Genomic DNA, 23,593 nt, shown 5'->3' with positions numbered 1-23,593 from the left:
ATTTTTTAATGTTTCTATAATAATTATAATACTCATCATGTGATGGTATTTTTAAAATATTACAATAAATTATGTATTTTTAGAACTCTATTTCGTAATGACTTTGCTTTTGTGCATTCAAGTGCCTATTTTTTCTTGTTTTGTGACTTTATTTATCATATAGCAAATTTTAAATCGTTTTTTGTCAAATCTTCCTTAGAAAATGTTGATAACTAAAATTTCGAGATTATTGACATCAAAATCAATCTTTAGACCATATATTTTGTATTATAATTCTAAAGAGCCAGATATAATTATTCCATGTTGTTAAAACGACTTTTAAAATAACTTTATAATTTTTTGTGTTTAAACTGTATAATAAATAGTCGTATTAAGAAAATATAATCTACATTTAGAATCACATTATTTATAAATCGCCGTTTTTTGACAGAGTTTTAGTTGATAAAATATATTATATATTCCTTGTAGCAAGATTTACCAAGCACAGTCTTTTTTTTAATCTATTTTATTTTTTTTAGCATACTTTAATTTTGAATGCCAACGAAAAACTATTAAAATAACGTAAGTAAAAAACAATATCATGGTCTTTTCTTTGTATAATAATAAAATTCTATAATATTTATCCTATAATTATTAGAAAATATAATTACAAGGTTTTATTTTTATTATATTTGTCTAAATTAAGAAATGCTTTATTTATATGCAGGTTTGTGTATATTCCATGTATTTAAAAAAATAAATTTGATTTTTATCTTTTATTAATCTATAAGGCCAATTAATACAATAAATCTATGACAATATATGTGACTAAGTATTTTATTTTTTGTGTATTTATCACATTATATATTTTATTTTACAGGAAAAAAGGTAATTTATTGTACTATAGAATCTGTATAATAAAGAAATGTTAATAAAGCGTTGTCAAATGATTAAAACCATAGAATCTAATTATTTTGGTAATGTATAAAGTTTTATTCTTATTTAGAAGCCGTTCTTTTTTTAAATTAAATATTGAAATATCATCCTAGTTTTCTATATTGACATTTCCAACAAGAAAAACCTTTTAAAAATATAAAATCAATTTAATCATTTTACGATTCGATAATTATTAAACTTGGGATTATGATTTTCTGAAACTAATTAATGTGTCTTACCATATAAAATGCCTAATTTTAGATTGGATTATCCATATTTGAGAAAAATATTGTTTTAAAACCCACAAATAATATTATATATGTTTTATATTGAATAAGTCCGATTTTTCTATAAATAATATATAAATGGGATTTTGGTTTTATATTTATAGTAAAAATGCCAATTTTACAGTATTTTAACTCAACTATTTAAAAAATTTTCGTGAACAATAGAACTAAATTAAAAGGAAACCAGGCATTATTAACACCTAAAAAGAATTTGGAATAGATTGATAACTTATAGATTCATATAAAAGATGAGGTTGAGTAAAATATATAGATTACACTTTTTAGTATTACTAATATGAGTTTATTCCATTTCTGAGCCATATATTTTTTTTTTATTTATAAGTCAGCTTTTTTTTAGTTTATGTATTTTTATTTCGCCATATAACTATATATTTTTTTCTTTTTTGCCCCATTAAATTTTTGAGCTACCAAATATTATAACTTTTATTCTTAATATTTATATGCAAACTTATTAATATTATATAATAGGTCTTTCCCATCTATTCTGTAATTAGACTAAATTTTTTTATATCATTATATTAAATAACATAAGTTTGCTTATTGTAGTTAACTAAAATGACATTTTTTTATATGCAAAATATTGGACTTATTTAATGGACTGTTTTTTCTTCAAATCATAGCCAATATTTATTTTTTTCCTTACGTTAATATCCAAATTTAATTTTCTATTGCATTATTCGATTTAGTAAGTTTAACTTTCAATTTTAGAAGTTTTGTATACTTTTTTTTTCGACTTTATTTGCCTCCTTCTTCTCGTGTCATTTTTTTTATTTTTAAATTCTCAAGATGCTAGATTTACTACGTTTAAACACAAATATTTTGTTTTCACTTTAATAAATCATGTGAAAATTCTGTATTTGCATATTAAACAACTAAAAATCGATAGAATTTGGCAAAAATAAATTTATATTGATGTTTTTTTAGATAATATTTATCGAGTAAGTAAAATTTATTTTATTTTTATAATTAATTTTGTAATGATCTAAGCCAGTAAATTTATATTTTTCGTCAACGACAATTTATTTAACATAATAATTAACTAACAAGGTTCCTACGGCAAATAATTTTTTTATAGAGTCATGAGTGTTTGTATTTTTCATGTAAAACATAAATTTTTGGCTCGAAAAGAGTTTTGAAGATGTAATAAACATATAACTAACATATTTGACCTTCAAATTTCGGTACTTATAAAATATTTACAGATAGTCATGTATTTTTTAGATATTTAAAATGAATTAATATAGAAAAACATTTGAAGAGAATGAATATAAGAAATTATTAAAACATGGTTTCGACTTATCATTATTTTTTTTGTGGTTTTTTTTTTGTATTTTTGTACTATTTGTTTTTATTCAGTTTATAACTCTTATAATAATTTTAACATTTATAACTCTTTTTGTTTTCTTAAGATTAGTTAGAAACTGAAATAAATTAGTTATTATGATATTTTTCCATAAAAAAACCACATTATTCTTCATATAAAATTCAACAATGAACTATAAGTTATTTATAGAATAAGCATGTTTAAATCCGCTAAAAAATTCAATAAATATATTTAAAACTAATTTACAATATATAAAAGAAGATAAATTTTTTCTTAAAGAAGAAATGATATCTATAAGATATTTTATTATCAAAATATCGTTAAGATCGAAAATTTCCAGATTTCCAGAATTTTTTTTTGTTTTTTTATTAAACATGGATTGGCAATTGTATATTGATATTATGATTCTAATATATGAAATCACATAAACTATATTCATTTATTTGCTCAATCACATATTGTGAGCATATATAGCTTATAATAGGCTTTTTTTGCATTATCAGCCGTAAAATAATTTCATTGATCTTATTTTTTGAAAATCATTTTTATTATGTGTGAAAATTGCACCTTGATGAGCTTTGAAGTCATTAAAGATAAAATGACATAATAGTCATTGATATATAGCCAATATGGTATGTTGAAGTTTTTTTAGATGCGACTACAAAACAAAATAAAAATTAATAATAATAGAAAACTAAGTTTATGTTACCAATTTAATTATATATAGCATTTTATGGTGCTTTAATATGCTTATAATGTTTTTCGTATGCATAAAACAGGATTCAGAAAACTTTTACATACTCTATTTCTTTTAATACGTGAATACCAAGATAATTATAATATTTACTTTACTTAATTTCCATTTTATGTGATACAAAGTTCTTATAAGTCAATCTATAATTATTAACAGTTTTACACATGTTAATCTCAAAAGATTGCTAATACCGATTCAGATTTTAGTATTTTATAATATGTGCCATTGAAACATATCTTTTTTAGATTTAAAATTATAGAAATTTATTAAAAAGTCGAAAATACATATGAAATTATACATTGATATTATTTTTATAATATTTTTGATACTTTTTCCTCTAAATATATAGAAATGATTATTATATGTTTAGTTTCTATAAATATAATTTTTAGAATAATAAAGTCAGTAAATTTTTGTTTACAATTGCTACAGCGTTTTTTTTTAAACATTACAATTAGCTGATGATACTTTATATATAATTTAACGCCAAAATCTTATATAATTTTTTCTATCACTATAAGCTTTATACAATTAGAATTCTATATTTATCTGTTTTTAATATTGCGGTAATTAGTCTAGTTTTATGCGATTAAAGTTCTTAAATGTTTATTAGAATCTTTTTAATTCCTACATTGACATGATATATCGACGAAAGTGGGAAAGACTCTCGTCAAAAAAAAGAAAATAAATCCTGTCGAGGTAATACGATAGGGGAGAAATCCCATAAACTTATATTTCTGCTGCTCTGAAGATGGCATTGGCGAGAGATTAAAGTCCTCTCGCCAGGATAATTATTAAGAAATAATATAATGGATGTAGCTTTGGTGGAAGATAAGAGGCGTGCAGGTGATTGGAAATCGAAAAGTAATTTTTGATTTGGTAGTAAATGTGCCGAAGGCTATGCCAAAATTTTACCATTTTTTCAGAAAACAAATAAAGCGAAATTTATTCACAATATTTTCATATTTTAAAAATGCCATCTACTCTATCTCTAGAGATTTTTATTTGCAAAATTACCTCCTATATAATGCTGACATAAACTCTAATTTAATTATATACTTCTATCTCGTATTTATTATAAATAACTATCCATTATTCTATAATATGTTTTTTAAAACTAATCAATATTAAGAAATAAAACAACAATACTTCCAGCAGTTTACTTTTCCGAACAGTTTTATAATATCATTGTTGTTTATTTTTAACAATATTATGTTTCAACTGAGTTTATTTTCAATAAAGAAAAGAAAACCAATTTTTTTTGATTCTTTTATATTAAATTTGTAAAAGCTAAATTTTTTAGAAAAATTATTTTAATAATTTGAATAATTATAAATCATAATATTTTTAACTTTGTGTTATTCGATAAAAACATAGATATTTTTAAAAAAAAAATTATATTTTATGACATGAACTAAACATCAATACTGCCAAGTACAACCATATTGTTTTGAAAAATATTATTCTTGTTTTAAAAAGATAAGTTGAAATGATCGAATTACTTTCCACTATCAAGAATATAGATTTTCGATTGATGTTATTCCAAGGAAATAAAATATTTTCATTCTTTATTCATTTTTACAACCTATTAAAGAACGAACCGCTTCAAATACTTGCACACAAAAATATTTATATAAATTAGTAAGTCACAGAACAATATTTCGATATTATAAAAAAAAACGGCGAAAAATATAAGTTTTTGAATATAAATTCATATTCTTAATAAAAAATAATTAATAAACTGTAATTATAAATAAAAAAAAAGACCAAAATACTAAAATAGAATGGTGTTAAATACAATAATTTTGCATTAAAAATAATAAATAGCACAATATAGAACAGTTTTAATGGTAAAAAGATCGGATCTATTAATTTAAAGGTTTTTTATGGATCTAAAAAATAATTATTGCAACAATTAAGTTCGTTTTTGTAACTTTTTTATTAATTTAGAGACCAGTGCAAAATTGAAGATATTCAAAGATTATTAAAGGTTTTTTGAACCACGAAATTATGATAAAGTATCAATATTAGCCTAATGATCATAACTTAACGATTTTATAGTCATATTTTTTTATTTCATTTCCCAATTACCATAAAAAACTTCAAATACGTTATATAGATTAGTTATATTTTATATGATAACTTTAATTTACTGATAAATACATAAATATAAATCCAGATAAATCCATAAAACCGCCATAAATTGAGATTAAGTTGATAATTTTAAACACTGGAAATTACTAGATTATATTCTATAGGTCTTTAACGTATATATTGTATTTATAAATTACCTTGTTTATATGTGAAAAATGTAATCATAAATAAAGATAAAAATTTCGCATATATCGTGTCAATTAATTAAAAATAGATAAAATAGAGAAGAAAATTTCTGAAATAAAGTTAAATTACATGTGTTTATTATTTTTAAAATACGCTAGCTCATTTAAATACAAATAAGGGTTTTTTAAGAGATAGAGTATAATTTCTATGTATTTAAAGGTTTGAAAATAACACTAGCGCAGTTTAATACAAGTAAGGTTATATATTGAAAGATAGTGTATAATTTCTATGTATTTAAAGGTTTGAAAATAACACTAGCGCAGTTTAATACAAGTAAGGTTATATATTGAAAGATAGAGTATAATTTGATGTATTTATAGGTTTACAAAATACGCTAGCGCATTTAAATACAAGTAAGGGTTTTTTTAAGAGATAGAGTATAATTAATATGTATTTTTAGGTTATCAAAATACGCTAGCACATTTAAATACAAAGAAAAGTTTTTTAAGAGATAGAGTATAATTTCTATGTATTTTTAGGTTTACAAAATACGCTAGCACATTTATATACAAGTAAGGGTTTTTTATAGAGATAGAGTAAAATTTCCATGTATTTTTAGGTTTACAAAATACGCTAGCACATTTAAATACAAATAAGGGTTTTTTAAGAGATAGGGTATAATTTCTATGTATTTCTAGGTTTAAAAAATACGCTAGCGCAGTTTAATACAAGTAAAGGTTTATATGAGAGATAGAGTATAATTTTTATGTATTTCAAGGTTTGTAAATTACGCTATTGCAGTTTAATACAAGTAAGGGTTTATATTGAAGAATAGCGTATAATTTTACTGTATTTTTAGGTTCACAAAATACGCTAGCACATTTATATCCTAGTAAAGGTTTTTTGGAAAGATAGAGTATAATTTCTACATATTTATAGGTTTACAAAATACGCTAGCACATTTATATACAATATAGGGCTTTCTTAAGAGATAGAGTATAAATTATACGTACTTTAAGGTTTGTAAAATACGCTAGCACATTTAAATACAAATTAGGGTTTTTTAAGAGATAGAGTATAATTTCTATGTATTTTTCGGTTTACAAAATATGCTAGCACATTTATATACAAAGAAAGGGTTTTTTATAGAGATTGAGTAAAAATTCCATGTATTTTTAGGTTTACAGAATACGCTAGCACATTTAAATACAAATAAGAATTTATAAGAGATAGAGTACGATTTCTATGTATTTATAGGTTTAAAAAAAGTGCTAGCGCAGTTTAATACAAGTAAGGGTTTTTTTAAGAGATAGAGCACGAATTCTATGTATTTATAGGTTTAAAAAAGGTGCTAGCGCAGTTTAATACAAGTAAGATTTTATATTGAAAGATAGAGTATAATTTCTATGTATTTCTAGGTTTAAAAAATACGCTAGCGCAGTTTAATACAAGTAAAGGTTTATATGAGAGATAGAGTAGCATTTCTATATATTTATAGGTTTACAAAATACGCTAGCACATTTATATGCAAGTAAGGTTTTTCTTAAAAGATAGAGTATAAACTATACGTACTTTATGGTTTGTAAAATACGCTAGCACAGTTTAGATCAAGTAAGGGTTTTTTTAAGAGATAGAGTATAAATTATACGTACTTTAAGGTTTGTAAAATACGCTAGCACAGTTTAGATCAAGTAAGGGGTTTTTTAAGAGATAGAGTATAAATTATACGTACTTTATGGTTTGTAAAATACGCTAGCACAGTTGTTATCAAGTAAGGGTTTTTTTAAGAGATAGAGTATAAATTATACGTACTTTATGGTTTGTAAAATACGCTAGCACAGTTGTTATCAAGTAAGGGTTTTTTTAAGAGATAGAGTATAAATTATACGTACTTTATGGTTTGTAAAATACGCTAGCACAGTTGTTATCAAGTAAGGGTTTTTTTAAGAGATAGAGTATAAATTATACGTACTTTATGGTTTGTAAAATACGCTAGCACAGTTGTTATCAAGTAAGGGTTTTTTTAAGAGATAGAGTATAAATTATACGTACTTTAAGGTTTGTAAAATACGCTAGCACAGTTTAGATCAAGTAAGGGGTTTTTTAAGAGATAGAGTAGCATTTTTATGTATTTTAAGGTCTACAAAAAGTGCTAGCGCAGTTTAATGCAAGTAAAGGTTTTTTTAAGAGATAGAGTAGCATTTTTATGTATTTTAAGGTCTACAAAAAGTGCTAGCGCAGTTTAATGCAAGTATAGGTTTCTATGGGAGATAGAGTATAATTTTTATGTATTTTAAGGTTTTAGAAATACGCCAGCCGATTTATATACTGGTAAATAAAGTAATAACAGATTTATACAATCTATATCTATATTTAGAAAATATATACATGCTAGTTTATATAAAAATGTTTAAAACCTGAAATATAAGATTTTTCTTTAGAATTATCTTTATAAGTTATAATTAGGTGCAATTTATTTATACGAGCAATAAAAAACATTTTATCAAACTTAAAAAATCGTTTTTAAGGTTTTTAAAGCGTCAGCGAAACAGACTACATTAACCAGAAACTTGAATTTAAGGTCTACATAATACCTTAAATAGCTTCAAATCTAAGGTAGCCAATGCACATATAATATACTATATCTGGCAGCTAACTATAGGATTAAAATAAACAATGTATAGTTTATCCAGCCTACCCCAAGTAGGTCAAAAAACCCAAGAATACCTCTAGTAAGGCAATAGAAAAACTGAATTAACTAGTTTTTGCAGCCTGGCCTCAGTAGATCAATCAGATTCAGTATTCCCGTAGTTTTCTTTTGCCTGGCCATAGTAGATCAATCAGATTCGAGTATTCCCGTAGTTTTCTTTTGCCTGGCCATAGTAGATCAATCAGATTCAGTATTCCCGTAGTTTTCTTTTGCCTGGCCATAGTAGATCAATCATATTCGAGTATTCCCGTAGTTTTCTTTTGCCTGGCCATAGTAGATCAATCAGATTCGAGTATTCCCGTAGTTTTCTTTTTATTTCTAGTACGCCAATTATATTTGAGTATTCCCATAGTTTAATCAACGAATATGGTTAACGAACCCTAAGCCCCTAGTCCCAACCCGCATTGGTATTTTTTTGGCCCTTTATGCAACAATTGTAAAGTCATTTTCAATAAATATTATTAGTTATAAACAATTTTTTTGCATTTATACAACTATGATACTTTAAATATCCATGAAAGTATCATATTTACACAAAAAGGATTATGGAACCCATAAATTTATCTATTAACTTTATAATTCTATGTGCTATTTGTTAATATTATAAACATGAAATTTTTATTGTATTTTAATACGACATACAATGCTTTTAAATAGTATAATATAACATCAAAAAATTTAAATACAAAACCAATCGCAAAATATTAGATAGTTCTTGTTTGTATGAGTTCAGATATACATTAAAGCATAAAATTCCAACGATCTAAATATCTATCATATGTATCTATATATTCTGATACTAGCGCATATAATTGTATTTATTGTATAAAAACATGAACAATAGATTTAATTAATTATAAATTTACTTTGGCCATATGAGCATTTTTATATTATATACTACCAAAAAACCTTTAATTTGAATTAATTAGGTTATATTTATATTCTAATAGAATATTAGACTCTATTTATAATTATAAACGAAAGAGTTATGCCAAAGGGTAATACAAAATTAAAATTAAATCCCAAATATGCGATATAAATATGGATACAAAGTAGAATACATGGCCATCTGAGTGCGGATTTAAATCTATAAATTGAATTTAAAATTATTTTACACGATGTCTACATATAAAATCAGAAACTATATAAAATAGAATTCGGCATGTATAAGTCACTGAATCATATATGTATCCTAAAAGCACACATATGTATTTTATTCGTAAAGTCTTGCATAAAATTGTTAACAAAATTGGTATTTTATATTTTTAAACAGCAAAGGCTTGATTCGAGGTCAAAATATAACTTTTTTTTTGTAGAAGTTATATATCTTTTTAAAAAAGAAATAGCATTCGAAAACACTATTTTTTCAAAAAATAATTTATGTTTATATTTTAAAAATTGAAATCATTGTTCTATATAGAACGAAAAATTTGTATATTTATTTAATTTTACACTATGGCTTTCTAAGCTTATTGTAGCATGCTAGCTTATGAATTATATCAGAAATCTCTAGAATGATACTATGGGTTTTTACATGATCCATGAATAAAATAATTTTTAGACGGATTAAAGTTAATAAGCAATCAAGTTCATATGAAGAAATAATCATTTAATTGAGAAATATTATAGTATGCATCTGTAAAATCAGTCCTTCACGAAAATCAAGAAAGTCTTTTTAGTTTTTAAGTTACATGCCCAAACCCCAAATACAATATCTTCTTTGCAGAAATATTGATGTTAATGATTATGATATGTGTTTGATTAATTTTTTTTTAAATTTATTGCATATTTTTGTTCAAAAAAAAAATATATTTATACGCGGATTTGTGCGGTATATCGTTTCTTTTCTACTTAGAAGCAATTTTTTTGTGGATATTTATCCTAAATTTCGAAAAAAATTCGTTATTTGAATAATGTAAAAATCTTTACTTAGTAGGTAGAAATTTGTTTTAGAAAAAAGGCATCTTTTCTAAATTTATAGCATTATTCAAAGTTTACATTTATTAACTACACATTGCATCATTTTAGAAAATTTCATATTCTATTAAACAATTAATATTGCTGTATAAATGCAACAGAAAACATGTTTCATGTGTTGCAATAGTAAACTTTAGTGTTTTGGCAAATAACACAAATTTCATAACTTTATTTTGCAGAAATACTTCTTTTGGCTTATTACCATTTGATATAACATGAATGTATTAAATCTCTCCTATGTATAATTTAAACACCTTTCAAATTCATATATGCAAAATTTTTTTAAAATCTGTGAAATATATTTGATGTTTTGCAAAAGAAAATGATTTTAAAGGCAAATATTTTATTTAGTTTGGTACAATAAACAATTATATTATAAATGAAACAAATAGTCATCATCTATTTTTTACAATATTCAAATTTACTTGATATACCCAAGTTAAATCGCACAAATATCTATTTTGATGAGTATTTAAGCACAGTGATTTTTTTTAGATTTAAACATAACGTTGGCAAACAATTAAATTGTGTTGATATTAAATTTACAAATTTATTTTTATTTTGGTAATATGTATATCATCAGTTCTTTTTTATAAAGATAAACACATAAAAATCAATCTAAATATACGTTCTTGAAGTCGCAATTATAATTAACATCTAGTTAAAAATTATAAAGATCATCGCTGGTGTTTAAATTCCATTTCTTGTAACCTTCAAATTGTAGATCCGTTCGGTAGAGAATCTGCAATCGTTTTTTATAGTTTGAGTAAAATATATTACCGTTTTTTGATTCTGTATTTAAAACTTAGATATAATTTTTTTTATATTCATTTAACTTATCATTATCACTGTAAGTTTATTTATCTCTTTATTCGGATTCTATTGCAAAAAAACATTAGTCCTACAATATTTGAATTTCTTTATTATAAGATGAGTTCGTAGACTAATCTACTTTCTTGTGTTGAAACATTCTTTTTTACGAATACTAATATTATCTTCCCAGACAATTTTTTCCATACTAACATATATATATCATTTACCTTTATAATCTAAATTTTGATTTTCGGTTTAGCATATCTGTTTCATATTACTAGATATATGAAGCGTTCCAAAAGGTACTCCAATAAATTATTTCTATTATCCATATAAAATTGAGTCACTATAAGAGAAATAAATGTGGACTATAGATATTGGTATTTTATACTTTTTTTGCATGTTTACAATACTTTTATAGAATATTCAACATTTATTTCTCACTTTATGCTATTGAATACATTTTATATCTAAGTTGCATCCCCGTGCTTTCGTCTTATTCGCATTATTATCACAACTAACATATATATCACATGCATTATTATTACTTAAAATGTATTTCATATATATATGCAACTTTATTCTTGTAACGTTTTTTATCTACAATAAGAAAGATATTATACCACACTGATGTTAATAAGCATATATTTCTAATATATATCCTTTAAAATCATTAACTGATGTACATATAGCGTGAATTTTGGGAATCAGACCACTAGTTTTTTGCTCAGATATTATTAGTCGAAATTATTTCTTCAATCTAAGTCTACATAATAAAACTATTTTTTCGTCAATTGTATTTCTGATCGATATTTATATATTTCGTTGGTTTTTTTACGCTCACTATGCTCCGGTGGGTTTACATTTTAAAATAAAACATTTAAGAATCTAAAATTAGAATTAAAGTAGATTATATTATTTTATTTTATTTTATTTTATTTTATTTTAGGTATTTACAAATCTACGATTATCACGAAATCAACAAAAACAACACTTTATGTCTTTCAAAACCACGAATTGTGAAATTTTGCAATTTAACCGGAATATTTATAGATTTAGCAACTTTGTTTTTTAAATTTTTAATATATTCCATAAAATTGAAACAAACTTGTTTTTGTAAAATTTTACAAAATAAAACAACAAATAAATCCACAATAACAAATTATTTCCACTGATTATATAATATTGGTTTTTTTAATTATACTTTTTATATTCTTGTATCACCCAATAGTCTAATCTATGATTTTCGATGCAACGATGGAATGAAAAATTTATTTGCTACTAACGTGACGCCACTATAAATCAATTATTAGTTAAAGCATAACTTTTCGCATCCCAAATGAAATGGTGCAATAAGGATTTTCTATCTTTAAAAAGATCACTAATTTGTTTAATTTAATTCCCAAAAAAATATGATCCCTTAACTAAAATAAACAATACATGAATAGAATCTACAGCAATATTTATGTCCGATTTTTCTATTGTAAATTTATTTATAAAAGGTATTTTTATTTTAGAGCTTCTAATTAATCCACATTTTTATGTCATATAATATATTTTTTAATCTAATGGACTCAATAAAATTCAAATTATTATTTTTACCTATATTTCTATTTTTAAGACAAACTAATAATGTATTCCGGCATGAATAACTATTTGACTTTAGTTTTAATTATACATTTAAAATGTGTATCGTTTCTAGTTGCCAAAATTTAAATTTTAATGTCATTAGATCACATAAGAATATATATTAAAATTATCGCTTTATATAAGTATTTAAATACAAATTATAATTACTAAAAATTTAATATTAAAAATAGAAAATGATTTGATTCTTAGAGACAAATTCTGATATATATCGTTTTATATTAAGTTAAATAAACAACAAAATATTTAATGCAGAAACTTCCTTGTCTATATCGATTTAATATCCAAGTATTATAGACAAGAATCTATTTAATACGGAAACATTCTTGCATATTTCAATTTTATATGTAGGTTTTATGAACAGCATAACATTAGATGCAGAAATATTCTTATATGTATAAGTTTTATATTTAATATTTGTAAAAAAGCATTATGTCACAAGTATAAGTAACCCAAATATTGCCATATGGCTTAAATCATCATATATATTGATTCACATATATAAATAATTTATAATTTTCCAAATAATCTAATCTGAATATAATTTTGAAAATTAAAATTGTTAACATTCTTAATTATTAACTGATATTATATCTATAAAAAACATCATTTCTTAGTTATATCATTCTAAATTAGGTCATGTTAAACATAATAAAATCATGAAAGGGCACTGTAAAAGTTAAGAATTTTGAATTGGTTTGCTTTTTACATAAAAACACTAAGTATTTTTAGTAGGAATTTATGGTTTTTAGATCATGTATAGTAAAATACATACGTTTATGAAACATAATGATTAAATTTTTCTATTAAAAAGGTATAAATTCAACAATAGACGATGAAAATCTAATTGTTTTATCTAATAAAAATTAAAACTAGACATCTATTTTGTTTATTGTTTTATGTGATTTCATATTGCATAAATTCGAGAATTTATATCTTTACTTCTAAATTTAAGATTGTACCTTATTTCGCACTTCATTTATATTTAATGATTTAAATTCTTTAAGAAGTTATAAAATCAAAAATATATATGTTCATTTCTCCCAATTATGCTAGATTTACTTTTCAATCGTGATTACTGCATTTCCAGAAACTATAAGAAAATGTTCATTATGAAACTATAACAACGGAAAAAAAGTTAATTATGTTTAAAATACAGATAGCGGAATAGGATAAAAACATTTTCATTAAAGTTTTTCAAACAAAAGAAATGTGTTTCTATGGTAATCTGAAGGAAAAAAAACCTACGATGCATAATCCATGACCAAAAGTCTTATTTGAATGGCTAGAAAATTTTTATGGGTTTTTTATGTCATAATATAGTGAATATTGTTATCCTTTTTTTATTTATATAAGTTGATTTTCATGTTTTAACCATATAAATGATATAATTTTGTAATTTTTCAATGACCTGACTAAATTTTTATATAAAAAAATAGATGTTTTTTTCCGAAATAAACACATTTATCTTATAAATTATATATGAAAAAAATGTTTTGAATACTTGTCGCCCTTAACATCTAAATTGTGGCACCTTATTACTAATGGTATGCAAAAAAAAGAATATATTATACGAAAAAAATATTTATTACAAAATTTTGATCTTTTTTTATTATGACAGTATTTTTAAAACTTTTTATCCATCTTCTTTAAATTTGAAATCTATAACAAATATAGAATGTTCTATGAAAATCTTTCTTAAATCCAATTCAATATATAAATTACTTATCAAATCATTGCAAATATATATAAATGTGCAAATCTTGTATATAGTTATTGTATAAAATTACATAAAAACATGCAATTGCTAACGTTATAACGGAAAAAACAGTTTTTTCGATTTGATGAATAAATTAAAATACATACAGTGTCTCCTTTTATAATCGATAAATTGACAAGAAGAAATACTATGAAACGCTTCTGGTTTTGGCTTATAAATTAAAATAGAAAAAGTTCAGGTTAAAGAAAAAAGCAATATATATAATTTTATTTTCTATTTCATCCTATGAAGCACCCTCAAATAAATTGAAAATCAATCTCTATGCTTCATTCTTATTACTCAACAGACTATTATTTATGATTTATCAAGTGTAGAACACATAAGTTCGGCTAACAATCACAACATTTGATTTAAACTTCATACTCGAATACTAATATTATAAAAACATTGAAAAAACGCTAATTACACATGATACATGATATAAACTGCATCGAGACCTTGACATACTCTTTTTGTCGTATCACAGTCACCTATCATCATTTATAGTTCTTCATGTATTAACTTCGAATTTACACTATTACACATTCATATTGTAAACAAGACAATACGCACAATTTATATAGTTAACAGAAATACTTTACCACCTTTATTCTTTCACAATCATTATCAGGAATATCAAAAAGTGTTTTTTATACATCTTTTAAACAAAAAATTTGTATACAACGCAAATTATTTTAAAAACTAGCTGTATATATTTTTCTCATCTATTATCTTTTATTTACATGCTTCACCTATATAAAACAATTTTTTTCAAAATCTTTTATGATACCCAACACATTCATATTCAAATCATCTTATGCCGCTTAAATTTTATACACACAGTATATCTTGCATCCCATCTCAAAGAAGTCGTGACTAGCCAACAAACCATTCTATATTCTAAAAATCCCAAATTGTAATATAATATGTGGAAAGAAACGTTGCTTTATCCATACCATACTGCCAGCTAATTACATTCTTCACATCAGAAAAAAAGTCTGATTTCTATTGATAATTACAAAAAATCATTCATTAATCCGATATAATGTCATGATTTTTTCCGCTTGAGATTCTTCCCATAGGATTGCATTGCATCTTTAGCTATGTTGTAATTACCTTTCCAACTTAGCTTGCTATTATCTCATATTGACTATATTTGGGGTCGATGTAAAATATGCATAATAGTAAGACATGATATAAATATCTAAAATCAGTCTTTTATGTGTCTTTGAAATATCCACAAAGTTACATATTAAAATAAATATGAACAAAAATTTTCTATTTTAACTAGTTATTTATATGCATCAAAATTTGTAAGCACAATGGAAGTGCACTACCTTGCAGCCAGAAATATATTTTAGTTTATATTAAATCATATAAAGGAATAATGATGTAAAAAAATCTAGAAAATATATGTATTTTACACATTTTACTTATTTTTTAAAGTATTTTGTTAAATTCGAATCTATTATGTAATTTATAAAATTTGAATAGATAAATTAAAATTTAAACACTTGGATCTGTTTTGTCAAATGCTTAAAAAATTACAAAAAAATATATATTAGAGATAAAATAAAAAGATAAAGGTTTAATTGTAACATAATAGAGCAAAAAAAGTAAAAAAGCGAGATATTAAATATAACACACAAAATACCACCGTTCTTATAAAGTAAAAAGGCTGATGTAACATCATAGATATTAAACGGTATTAAATACTAAATTTAGAATGTACATACGTATGTATGATTATTTACTGCATAAAAAAACGAAAAAATAGGCAAATAAAAATAATTTTGAGGATTTTTTGTTTTCCTTCATATTTTGCATTAAAACAATCATAAATTATATATTTTAAACTGCATGATTTTAGGTTTTTTTGATATAAAACATAAATAATTGTATATAAGAGATCAAGATCATAAATTTCTAGGTTGCTAAAATTATATTTTTTTATGTGATATATTAAGAAAATCATCAATTTTGGCTGCTAAAGTTTAGAATCTAAGAATAATAAAGTTTAGTTAAAATATGTTTTTTTATTCTATAAAATATCATTTTATAATAAAAGATTATATTTATATTAAGGTTCAATCTTATATATAACTACGAATTTTCTTTATATTTTATTTACTGCTAGATTGTAAGAAAATAATTACATCTTAGCCTTTTTTAGCTCAAATTTATAAATATTTTTGAAATTTTTTTTATTAATATATTATTACTGACTTGTGTAATAAAATTGTTCTTATTTTTCTAATAAGTATCAACTACGCCTTATAGTATCTTTCATGAGCTCTAAAGACAAAATCAATCGCTTGGTTTGAACTCAGAATAATAAGAAGAAAGTACAATTAATGCGGGTAAAAAATTCGATAACTGACGTTGCAACAATTTAAAACACTAATATTCAAAAAATTGTTGCATGGTCTGTTTTTTTTTTCATTTCTGAACATCTATACAAAGAAATCTCATATTACAAAATAAATAAAATCATATTATTCTCTAGGGAGTAATGGATTTAAGGTAAATATATAACTTATAAAAAATAAATCTGCAATTATCATCTCAATTTTCACGAACACAAAGATGAAAGATTCAAAATTATAGTCTGGTTTTTGATGTCGACCAAATATAAGAGACATACACCTAAATATAAAAATTCCCTCAACATAAAAATATTATGGTCTTATAAAATACTACTAACTGAATTGCACATTTTACTTAAATCAATCACAAATCCGAGCACAATAATTAAACATATTTTCGTATATTTAAAAGGTTTTTCACGTCTGTTATATTATTTACATTCTCAAATACAAAAATCTAGTTTTAAAACCAAAATTTCTTGCTGTTAAGCTATAAAATATATAAGGTTAAACGTATTAAAAACAAAATATGAATAAAAAATTATAGAAATATTACTAAATTTTTCTTTACAGCTGAAGTCTACAATGATAAAGAAATCTGTATAATTACATTGATTTCTGCATAAATTCATAGGTTTTAACATGAAGGTATATTTATTTTGAACACACAGACTAATTTTTGTAAAAATAACGGATAAATAAAAAATCAAGTTAGATTTAAATTATCGCAAATTGTGTTGCAATAATAAATAATTACAACGCGAATTTCGTAGGAAACTGTTTGACTATTCTAAAAAATGAAAAATATAGCACAAAATAAGTTCTTGTTTCGTTTTTTCAGCTTTATAGCATACTGTAATAAAGTATATACATATAAATATACGCAATTTTGTATAAAAAGTTTTCTATATGTATATTGACAAAAAAATTTTTTATTTTAGTTCCGTACGTATGCTTTAAATCAAGAAATATACAAAAAATCGAGACTATATAATTAAAAACCTGGCACATAATATGGAATGTAATTTTTGACAATTTATATATCATTAAAATTAATTTCAATGTTAAATTTATGATTACATATACACAAAAAAATTAGTATCATAATCTTTAATTTATAGATTTTTACACAAGAAATGCATAATCACGTAAATAAATATGCTGATGTTTTTATAAGATTTTTGCAATGTAGTAGATTTTTATTAAAACTTCAATTTCACGTTAACTATATATGTTGGAGACATTTTGATTCATTTTTCTGACGATTAAAATGAAAGCCACAAAATTATCTAAACAATATACTAATTTAAATGAAATAGAAAAACCCTTCTTACTGTAATATGAAACATAAATACTTCATAATATTAGATATTTTCAGTTCCAGTATTTCACTACATCTCAATTTATTTTCTTTTTTCTCATATGAGAAGATCATATTTTGTCATAATTCTGATTCTTAATAGAAAAATAATATCTGCTCAATAATTCATTACAGTTAAATACATTTAAAAAGCTGAATTTTTTAATTATGTCGATTTTATTGGGGGTAAAATATTTTATATAACTTTATTGTCATTCAATAAAAACTGTCATTTATTTGTCATATCAAAAATAATTTCCATGTTTTTAAATTTTAAATTGTAAATAAAAATAGGATGAATGAATCTAAACCGTTTGATGGGCCTATAAAAATCATATTATTTCTTCAATTAGTCTCGGATTTTTTTTGCTGTTTTATATATGCATAATTGGCACATATCAAACGAAAATGAAAATAATTGAAAAATATAGTATATCAATATGTGTAAAATATAGCTTTGGAAATATAAAAAGAAAACCGGGAATTCAAAGATTTAGCTTGTTTCCGCAGTGTATATATATGTTGAATACAACGTGAACTCCATTGTGCTATTCTTATGACTAATTCTAAAAAAAATTTCACGTATGACTTAGAAATTTCCATGTTATATAGTTATTGAGGATATGTCTGTAGTAAGATTTCTTTATATATTTTTTAAAATGCTTGTACTTTCTCTTTTTTATAAAAAAAAGTAATTGGTTCATAGTATTAGACAGATTGCTATTTAGAACCTGCATGTGTAAACTGCAAAATTTTGCATACTAATTCCAATATTCAATTATATTTATGATTATACAATAAATTTTAAATTTTATTAGTATGTTATCGTAAAATAATCATAAAAAAATATAACAGGGGCGGATCATGAATATTCAAAATTTGTTCACCATAAAGTAATTTGCTGTACTATTACTTTATAAAATAATTTTCTTCGATCGATGTGCAGGTATGCTTTATTTCAAATTCCATTGGTAAACCACTATCTTATACTTATATACCGGTATAAATATATTTCTTATGCCATATAAAATGTATCTTATAGTATAATATTTGCTCATGTGTCAATTTTAGTTCTATTCACATTAATAATTTTATATATATTTTTTGCGTTTCTATTTGTTGAAAAAATATACGAACCACACTTTCTGTGCACTAAAAACAAATCAAACCTCGATTCTAGAGTTAGTTAGACATTATAAATGCAAAATAACAATATTATTAACAAGTTTATATTGTTTTCTTTCAGTTTATATAAAACTTTGGTTATATATAATTTATTCTATCTACTGCTTTATATCTTTTTTCATGGCTTAGTTATGTTACTTTAAATCATATTAATGTAAATTTTCTATTTCCATATTTTTTGGTCATCATATATGTGGTTAACGAATAGGGCATTAATTGTAAATTATATATGATGTGTAGATTAAAGGTGGTCTTTAAATATTTTTACAATAGAAAATGACATATGATATAAAAACCTAACATTGTCCTAAAAATATCTAATATTCACAGTAGTTTTCCGTTAATATTAGTTTTATAAACTTGACAATGAACTTCTCATATATATTCATTTACTTATTTGCCGGTAATTTAAAACATATTTCAGTGGCTAGTATTGAATTTTCTTTGATCAAGCATCTATTTTAAATCGAAAAAATATTTTGCAATCTATAAATGAAGAACAGTAAAAATAAGAGAATGTCATCACAAACTTAAGTTTTACAAAATTCGTTATGAATAATATGTATGGATTTTGAGATCCTTTCCTTAAAATACCAGATTCAAGAGTATTAAAAATATAACCAATATTATATATTAATCTCTTGATTTGGTTAATAAGAGTTAATATGTAGAAAAAATTGCAACTAAACCTTTTTTCTATCTAAGGTGTGAAAAATCCCGTTGATTCTATAGTTAAAATCATTAAGATGGCATATTAGTGTATTAACACCCTATAATACATTTTTCATGCCTTGATCTTTCTTCAGCCCTCAACTAAACTAATTCAATCGAATAAATTTTACATTAAAAAATTCACATATGCGTATATGAGCCGAATGAAAATCGAGTAAAGTTTGATATAAATTGATATACATCTTATATATTTAAATCTTAGTTTCAAATTCACTTCATCGCATATGAATAGGTAGATCTATCTTATATATAAGCGGATTAATAAATTTTTAAAATATTAAATTTCTTTTAAAATATGACTTAAAAGAGGCAGTATCTATATCAAGTGGGCATATTTATTACAAAATACTTTATTAATTTTTATTATGTTCTATTATAAATTTATTTTCTTTTCAATGGGAAATTTAATGGTTTGTTTTCGTATAATGGCATCTTGAATATGCAATTTTTACTTTCTAAATAATATTTATTGCCTTTTTCATAGAAAGTTGAAAAATTTTACAAGTAATATGCCATTAAAATATTTAATCCAATAATTTATTTATAAAATTCTTTTATTATATGGATCAAAGTTAATTGTAAATAGATAAACAAAATGATTTCAATAACAATATTCTCAATCATAAGTTATTGCTATACTGATAATTTTTATAAATACATTTCTTATCGTATTTTGACGTACATTTATATGGAAAAGGAAGCATTAAATATTCGGATCTAAAATTTTTTCTGGAATAGGATAGACTATTTAATTCTTTAGTGCAATCATAGACAAAATTATAAACCCTTGTCTATTCTAATTTGTCACCATGAATTTATTTATATTTTTTTAATATTCACTTCGTAGGTTTAATAATTTAATACGTATCCAAATATTTCTATTAAAACGAAATTAGAGATAAAAATTGATTTTTACATAGTTTTGACACTGGACACTGACAATTTTTATTCTGTCGTAATTATTATCTAAAAATAGTCGTTAAATGAATATATCCTAAAATAGATTGGATTAACAGAAATCATACCGGTCGGTCACATATTTAAAATCAAATTTTATTAATTTAAGGTCAACCAAAAAACACATGTATATGGCGCGTATATCGATATGTTTTTTTATTTAATATTAGAAGAATTTTTCAATTGTGATTATTTCAAGATAGCTACATGAATTTCAACTTTTATTATACACAGAATTACTCGATCTTTTAATTTCGCCGTTTATATCATGCAGTGGGTATTCATAAGCTTTATTTATGATTGTTATTGTGCGACTCGTCTTTCTGTTATGATGTAAAAAATCTGGATATTAATTTATGAACAATTCTAAAATGTTGTATTCTTTCATTCCTGATCTTCTAATCTGTCTGTATATACGTAACCTTACTAATACTCCCCAAATAGCATTTTTTGTGTAGCTTTAGTTCTTTTTGACACAAATTAAGCTAAACCTAAGCCAATTTTTATACTCGATACTTCAAAAGTTGCGAGCTAAGTATGATCTCCAAACTCTTATTCATGATGAAACAGTAATTTATAGTTGATTGTTGTCTAATTTCTGAAAAATATACTCTAGTTTATAAGTTTTCTTTAGGATCAGGTAGTGATGTCTGCTTATTATTTCTGTTTCTATCATTTTATCTGTTTGGTTTTGTTTCAAAATATTTTATGATTGCAATCGTTGTAAAAAGGGATTATAAATAAAAGCGATTATTGGGTACTATCAAATGTATAAGACCGTTTGTAATTTTTACTGCTGTATTTGTATAAATTTAACATTTGTATACATACTTTATATTATACACATTCTAGCTATTTCACGAAGCGATTTAAAACATTTATCAACTCAGTATCCTATTGAGACAACGTAACTTATATCTATGAATTAAAATTCTAATTCTAGAAAAAATATAAAGATTTCTTATCAGCGTTTAAATATAAAAATTTTCAATTTTTTGGATTAATCCAAATATTCAGTATATTTTATTTGCTGTCATAGTATCAAAAATATTCATATAATGCGAAAATTAATTTATTATATTATTTTATAATATATTAGAACTTTTCGGCAGACTTATAATTATATATGTGTTCCATTCTATTTCAGTTGTTTATTCTTCTTCTTTAGACTTATAAAAGTTAGGTTTTAAAATGGATTCGTCTAAATTTTAACTCGATTTATATGTAAAAGAAACAAGATACTGTAAACATTTTGATTCCTCATTATTAACTCATAATAAAAACGCGTTGATATAAACTCTATATAGTAAGCATATATTATACGTTTGCTGTATGTGAGTACTGAACAGAAACCAATTTTTTGCGAATTTTCTATTTAACGTTATTTTAAAACAAACTGCTGACTATAAGATGTCCTTTGCGCAGTATTTATAAAAACCTAATATAAATATCCCTCATACAATAATATTAAAAAACAGCTTGAAATATTATTTTTTAATCAAAATAAATTGTTACAGATCGCGAATAATTTGGCTGTAATACTATTTGATTTCACAAGAACAAATTATGTGTCTTTATTTATGGAAATCTATTATTGATAGACCAGATGCAATCGAACACTTTAAATGCAGTCTAACGCTGATATTATTATTAAGACATGAAAAAAGAATGTATTATGTTATTCAATCATATGCAAAATAAATCATTGTAAAAATCAATGCAAATTTCGTAAAAAAAGCTAAATTTTTTTTTACTGATATATTTGAGACATGGCTTATAAATCTAGAGATTATAGAATATTAGATAGAACAAGAATGAATAAATGGCATTTTATATCTTAAAAATACAAAGAAATGTCGATTTATACCATAAAAAGATTGTTAAAATATCTTAAAATAACATGTTATTAAATTTTACGATTATCATATGAAATTTTTTTCTGCAGTGGATCTATGCTAGCATGTAAGTTGTGTCCTTGAGTATTATAATAAGCTTGGAACTATGATTATGCTTAAAAAATTATCTGTAAAATATAATATTAAAATATTTATTCTAAAATTATACATGAAGACTAAATCTATATATACATTTGTGTTTAATGCTTTTTTATGGTTTTCCTGGTATGATAATACAGTGAAATAAAACAATAGATTTTATGTTATAGATTAAAATATACCTACATCTTTTGATAGATTCCGTTTATTTTCATAAATATAATGCACTGAATAATCAATTTTTTTTCAATATTTTCGTATTTATTGATAGATTTAATACATAAGAACAATGAAGTATCACGAATTCTAATACAAAAACATACCTAGATAACTATTTAATCAAAACATTTGCCTATTATATAAATGATGCTACTAAAACATATTTTTTTGCCAAAACACAAAAAATACTGGCTCATTTGTAGAAATTATTAACAACTTTGGATCTAATTAATTTATTCTGCATATAAAATATAAGATGAAAATAAATGTTGATATATATTCCTCATGCCTTT

The sequence above is a fragment of the Rhyacophila brunnea genome, unplaced genomic scaffold (assembly GCF_057557595.1).
Source record: "Rhyacophila brunnea isolate RB1 unplaced genomic scaffold, BYU_Rbru_1.0 scaffold_63, whole genome shotgun sequence".
In the NCBI taxonomy this organism is placed as follows: Eukaryota; Metazoa; Arthropoda; class Insecta; order Trichoptera; family Rhyacophilidae; genus Rhyacophila; species Rhyacophila brunnea.
The sequence above is the reverse complement of the archived record's forward strand: the minus strand, read 5'-3'. Positions refer to the sequence as shown.